The sequence below is a fragment of the Arachis ipaensis genome, chromosome B01, assembly GCF_000816755.2.
Source record: "Arachis ipaensis cultivar K30076 chromosome B01, Araip1.1, whole genome shotgun sequence".
NCBI classification, from domain to species: domain Eukaryota; kingdom Viridiplantae; phylum Streptophyta; class Magnoliopsida; order Fabales; family Fabaceae; genus Arachis; species Arachis ipaensis.
In genome coordinates this window covers 126,850,386-126,857,384 of record NC_029785.2, presented here as the reverse complement: position 1 = coordinate 126,857,384, position 6,999 = coordinate 126,850,386, and the positions used below count along the sequence as shown (strand labels likewise).

General features: G+C 36.2%; 1 long non-coding RNA gene across 1 annotated transcript in view; it reads right to left on the bottom strand.

Moving 5' to 3' along the window:
* The window catches only part of LOC110263157, a 16,934-nt gene that overhangs the window by 2,089 nt on the left and 7,846 nt on the right, over positions 1-6,999 (bottom strand). Inside the window, exon 2 of the long non-coding RNA XR_002348306.1 lies at positions 4,644-4,655. This is a non-coding gene — a long non-coding RNA (uncharacterized LOC110263157). The remainder of the gene's footprint in view (positions 1-4,643; positions 4,656-6,999) is intronic.

Genomic DNA, 6,999 nt, shown 5'->3' with positions numbered 1-6,999 from the left:
TGTTGGGAAGGCATGTGGGTGGGTTGGGTCAATGGAGGGTTTGACTGATTCATAAATGAAGGAAGAAAAAGAGCACCACCGCCCGAGTGATGCGGCGCACTCCACGTGAAGAAATTGATCTCTTTGTTTCTCTGACTTTGTTTCTTCTCACTCACACCACGACAATATCAGAAAGAACCAGCAAGTCAACTATTTGAATGGATGGGATTCACAGATAGAAAGTTATATATCAAAAATTGATTATCTTCTTCGCAGTGTTTACTATAGAAAAACATTAAAGAAAAAACTGCAAAATACCCATAAAATTTACGAATGCTGACAAAAGTATCCATAAACTAAGGAAATTAACGCTGTACTCATGAAAGATAGGTTTCGTAAGACAAAAGTATCCAAATTCTAATTTTTTGTTAATTCTTTTAATAAAATTCTCAAACTACTTCACTCTCAACCTCAACTCACTTTTTCAACCTTCCATAACCCAACCTACACCTTTAAAATCCTTGCCATGGAGTCCAAAACTATTCCTACAACAGACCAGACCGAAATCAATGGTGGTGGTGGAGGATCGGACCTCAACCGGTTTAGTCACAAGTTTACCGAACCTTCTTTCTGCATGTAGCAGCACCACAACCCCTCTCTCTTCCCAGGTGCGTGACGACGGTGTTCTCCTCGGCAGGGTCAAGCTCGCCATGACAACGTTCTCCTCGACTGGGATAGGCGTGCCACGACGACATTCTCCTTAGGTTGGGTCACAGGCGCGCGACGAAGGTGTTGTAGCCACCTTAAGAGTGAGGAGGAAGCAGTGAGATGAGAAGAGATTGACAGTGATGGGATAGGTGGGTGACGGCCGGTAGTGGGGAGGTACGTAGGAGGAGAGATATGTGACTCTGTAAAGATTTTTGAGAGAGGAAGAAGTGAGGAGAGAGGAAGAAGTGGGAAGAGAGGTAGTGACAATAGAATGGGGTTAGAGTGGGGTAGTTTGGAATTTTTATTAAAAAATTAACAAAAAATTAGGATTTTGATATTTTTGTCGTACGGAACCCATCTTTCATGGGTATAGCGTTAATTTCCTTAGTTTATGGGTACTTTTGTCAACGTTCGTAAAATTTATGAGTACTTTTGGTAGTTTTTCCAACATTAAATACTGTCAGATTTATTGTCGGAGTTAGTATTGTATATTAGCGTCGGTTTTACCGACGAATTTATGGACGGTTTTGATGTAGAATTTGTTTGGTCAGATTGTTATTGGCGGATTCTCGTTTCTGACGATAATACTTGGAGGAAAAACGGGAAAATAGGTGCAAAATTTAGTGTGGAATTTATCGTTGGAACAATCCATCAAGCATTTTGGTGACTCTCAATAAGTTACTATTGGAGGTAATGAGCCCTAAAATTCAAAGGGCGAATCTTCTCCCCCTTCATTTTGAAATTTCCTCTCTCTCTCTCTCTCTCCTCTCTTCTCCCTTTCTCTCTCTAACCGCCTCCACTTCCCGCCGCTCCGTCAGCCCCACCGTTGCCTGCCGCTCCTGTCGCCGCCTCCTCTCCCCCTCACGAAAACCAATCTGTTCCTCCTCTCCCCTCCGTCAGCTGTGACTCCCTCTTTCTCTTTGTTCGTCTGCCACTATCGCCGTCCAGCACCAACGCGACTCCCACTTTCTCTATGTTCTTTCTCTATTTGCCCTCAGGTTCCATGGTCCCTCTTTCACTACAAGAAAAATACTTAATACCGTTAGATTTAGCGGCATCAATTACCGTCGGATTTGTTTCCACGGATTGTTTACCATCGGATTTTATGTTTCGACTCTAAATCCAATAGTGATATGTAGCGCAAAATATTATTTTAGTGGCGCCAACTTTACCAGTAGATCTATCGTCGGATTTCGCCGACGGTAACTCCACTACAACAAATAAGGGTTTTTGCAACGGTCAAAAACCGTTGTCATAGATCAGAAAATCGTTCCTAAAACTTTAGGCAACGCTTTGGCAATGGTTTTTGACCTGTGGTATATGCGGCCGTTACCAATGCTCAAAGGCAACGGTTTTTTACCTAAGGCAACGACAACAAAAAAACCGTTGCCATAGTTACTGGCATAGACAACGGTTTTGACAACAATTTTTAAAGAACGGTTTAAAACATTTACTAGATAGGCAATGGTTTAAAACCGTTCTCTTTGATAATGTAACGGTTTAAAACCATAACTGGATAGACAACGGTTTTAAAGTGTTGTAATTTTGTTGTTCATAAAGACAACGGTTTAAAAACGTTGCCTTTGGTGGTATTTTTTTCAACGGTTTTAATACCATTGTTATTTTGTAGCTGTCTTTGACAACGGTTTTAATACCATTGCCTTTTGTGACTTTTGACAACGGTTTTTTATAACTATATTATTCTTTATTTACAATAGTTTTCTCATGTTGCATTGAAATTAGTTCCAACTATTTTTTTTTAATTTAATGTCAATAAACAAGGTTAAACTATTTGAATCAAATTACTAAAGAAAACTAATTGAACACTTACCATAAAAAAAATAAACATTTATATACTTAGTAAACCAAAAATTTCCGGATACAATATAGTTTTATCAGTGTTGGTTACAAGTAATTCCGGATATTTTTTTATTATCCCAGGAAAATAAGCTTCAGAAACGCCAACCTTTGAAAGGAATTCAATCTTCCTTTAAAGAGTTTTATCAATGCTGGCAGCGAAAATTTTTTGGCAACGAGAAATAATTCTCCCAATAGTTTCTCTATCCAAGTCCATAGTTTCAAAAAACAGAACCACCTGCATGCAACAAGGAACACAAGCTTCTTAACTGGAGAAAAAATGAAGCATTTTAAATCAGTAAAATACAAAATAAAGAACAATGGCATGCATATAACACGTATCACTAGCACAATGGATACAAGCACATAGGTACTTAACAAATTCAATTCTTAATAAGGCATCAAAAGGATCAAGCAACCATAGTTATTTTCAATCATGATTGTTATAGCCAGTAAGAAAAGCAATATTTGCATTGCTAATAAATAGGCTTCTTAATACATCAAATCAAAAGGTTGTAATTTATAAAAGATATTAAATCCAAGAACTTCTTTGCACTGAAAGCACTACATAAGGTCACAAGACCCACCTCCCCCTCCTGTCCCCTCCTTTGACACTACCAGAAGGTAAACCAACAGCAGCAATAAATATAATAGTAAATCTTAGACTTCAGATTCAAGCATACCTAAAAGAAACCAGTCTCATCATGGACCCCTTTGTCAACATCAGCAGTTGCTTTGCTTAGTATAGTCTCTCACACAAAGCAGAAACTTTAGACCACCAGACCCACCTTGCGGTAGCCAGTTAAACATGAAATCTTATCCACTAAATTAAATTGATAGCACATGAACTCTTATTTCTTCCATGTAATTGCAAAGAGATGATTAAACAAGACTAAATATGAATGGAAAAGGTTTAGAACTAAACAAATTGCAACTGAAGCTCAGGTTGTGTTGCCCCTAAATACATAATGAAGATAGAACAGTCTCATAATAAAAAAAAAAACATTTTTCAAGAGTGTAGTGTCGTCAGCTCAAGATAGAGCCAAATTATGACCAGCCTAAGTGTAAATCGATGACTATGCACACTGATAAAAGAAGAATGTTTCCAAGTACCCACATGAACTATAAATTCTATACTTACAGGTTGTTTCTATTGAAATGATTAGATTATGTGCACAACAAACAAACAAAAAAGTGCCAAAAGAAAAAAGGAAAAAAAATACAATGGTGCTAACTTGTTCAAGGTAAATCAATTATGGATGAAGACAGAGTCTATCACATTTCAAACAAGCAGCTTTACAGCAGGTAAGCTACCAAGGTTGAAATGCTAGTCAACACAGAGGAATTAAATAGAAATTGAAATGATCAAGAGAAGGTTAAAAGGAGACACACCCAGTAAAATGCTGTCAATTCTACCATGCTGGGACTGTCTGTCTTCAAGGATTATCAACTGTTGTAGCTGTAATTCATAATTTTCTTGTCTATTCCTACTCTCCATTTCGCTTCCAGAAAACTCTGCTCCACCAAACTTCTAATCCTCTTTGAATATTTGGGTAATCTTCTCCAGAATTCTAAGATTTTTACTTGAGTCATTCAGGCCATCAAAATCAAATGCAGCCATTTTACTTGAGTCATTCAGGCCATCATCCTGCAGTTATAAGAATCCATAACATAGAATAAATTAAAATGGGTGAAAATATGCAGGCTGCATGAATTTTGGATGATTGAGCACCTCATTTTTTTCAATTGGATATATGCAAATCTATATCAACCAGAAGATGTAATGCTCCAAATTCTGACCTATATCTATTTGATTAAAAAAAAAGTACCAAGTAATCTCACCCGTTTAAGATATATAATTTTCTGAAATGCTTTCCATTTTGGCAAGAGGGTAGCATCCTCATCCTGTATCAGGTAATTATTCATTGAATATAGGAAGAGCAAAAAAAAATAGAGAAATATAGAAATAGTTAAGAGCATAAGAAATAAGACCATAATGATATAAACATGATAGACTTGCAGTTTTTTACCATTAGACACTAAAGTCATTACTAGGTCATCTAGGTCATCAAATAAACACGAGAAAGGGAAAATCTTACCTTGTAGTTGTTCTTCACTTTAGATGGCCACCGCGGAGGAAGAACGACTGAGTTTAACCAGAGCAGTAGAGGCAGAGGACCAAGGACCAGAGGAGCAGCACGAGCAGGAACAGCGACGCAGGGGAGGAGATGAAGACGAGCACCAACAGCGACGACGTAGAAACCGATGACGACGCAGAGGAGACGAAGACGACCATGACGACAACCACGCACAGGAGACAATGAACAAGGAATAAGAGACGACGACGAGGAAAAAGAGAAGACGCCAACGCAGAAGCCAACGGCAGAGGATACCAAGGCGAGGTAGAATAGGAGATTGTACGGGTGCTTCTTCTTCCAGGAGCTCCATTGTTTAGCTACTGTGGTTGTGGAGGTGCAGAGAGGGTGAAGAAGGAGTGGAGACGCAGAGAGAATGAAAAAGGAGTGAAACAGAAAGTGAGACTTAGGATTTTTATTTTTTTTTAAATTTATTTTTTTATAAATAATATTTGTTATATGTTTATAACAATAATGTTTGAGTATTCTATAAATTTAGTATTTATAGAAAAAATTGTTTAAATTTGTATGATTATTTATAATTATTTTTATATGTATCTTTTAATTTGTATAATTATTTAAATAATATTAGAAAATTATTGTTTGATAAAAAATTGTTGTAATAGTTATAAAACCGTTCTTTAAAATAGTCAAAGAGAACGGTTTTATTTTGTTGCTATAACGTAATGAAAAATTGAACTTCAACAGCAACACTGTAAAAATCATTGTCTAAGACCATCTAATAGAACGGTTTTAAAGTGTAGCATTTTAGCAACGGTTTTTATGCGTTTCTTTTGTGCAATTATTTAAACAACAATAAAAAACCGTTGCTTAAAACCAAATCATGGTAACGGTTATAAACCATTCTTTAAACTAGTCAAAGAGAACGATTTTAGTTTGTTGCTATAAAATAATGAAAAATTGAATTCAACTGTAACACTATAAAAAACTGTTGTCTAAAACTATCTAAGAGAACGGTTTTAAGACGTTGTAAAATTTGACGTTGCTAAAGCCCATATTGTTGTAGTGCTCGCTTTATTGAAATGATACATTTCCGTGATTTACCGGCGGAACATTCCACCGGTAAACTCGACTGTAATATTAGGATAAAATTCAAACCCGAACCCCCTCCCCCTCACTTATGCGAGTTCACTCTCTCTGTCCTCGCATGGTCTCTCGTCGGTGGAGAAGCTGTCGGCGTCGTTGCCACCCGCTGAAGCCTCCGCTGCCGCTGCCATTGGACGTTGTCGCCGTTGGAGCCGTCGGTCACCGCTAGAGCCGTCGAGAACACCACCACTATTCTTCGTGGTCATTGCCGTCGGTGATAGTGACGTTGTAGCTGTCATTGCCGTCACCTATTACCACCACGCCTCTAGCATCTTGCAGCCACCATCAGAAATAATTTTGGCATAATTTTTTTAATTTTTTACGATTTTTATATGAGTTTAGGATTTTTTGTTAAGTAATTTATGAAATTATGATTAAATTAGTGTAAAGAAGTTTGTGATTAGGATTTGGTGTATTTCTTTTAGGGTTTTTCAGATTTTTTTGTGAGTTTAGGATTTTGTTAGGTATTTTATCAAATTATTGATTAAATCAGCATAATGAAATTTGTGGTTAGGGTTTGGTTTAGGGTTTTTAGTATTTTTTTATATTTTTTATGAGTTTAGGATTTTGTTATGTATTTTATTATCAAATTATTGATTAAAAATTAGGGTAATGAAGTCTGTAATTATGATTTCTTATGTTAATTTAATGTAAATAGAAATTAAATTAAGTTAAAGTAGGTTAACTAGAATGAGATTGTTAAGAGTGATTGACATTGTTGAAAGACTTTGTGTAGTTTGTTGAATTAATTAGTTTCACCTTGTAAGTTTAATAAGCTTTCTTTTTTATTAGGATGGTGCTATTTCTCTGAAATTAATTGGATTTCGCTTCTTCTGTATTTTGTGCATCCGTGTTTCAGGTAGGTTTTTTATCTCTAACTATAATCAATTATTTAAATTTAATGTTGGACTTACTTTTTTCAGGATAGCATTTTAGGACGGAAGTAGGAGAAGGCGCGTTAAGGCGCCTTCTCGAAACCCTTGTTTACTAAAAAAATGTGGATTTATAAGGGATTGCGCACTAGAACGGTTAGAATTTAATGTGTTATTGAATTCGTGTTTCTTCTAATTTAAGCCTACAACTATTTTCTCTGTGAAAACTGTTATATTTATTTGATGGATGTCTCTGAATTAAGGAGAAGATCTACCAAAATTTTGTTTAATTTGTTTTAGAACATGTTTGATTTGTCAGAAAATGATAATTATATTTAGGG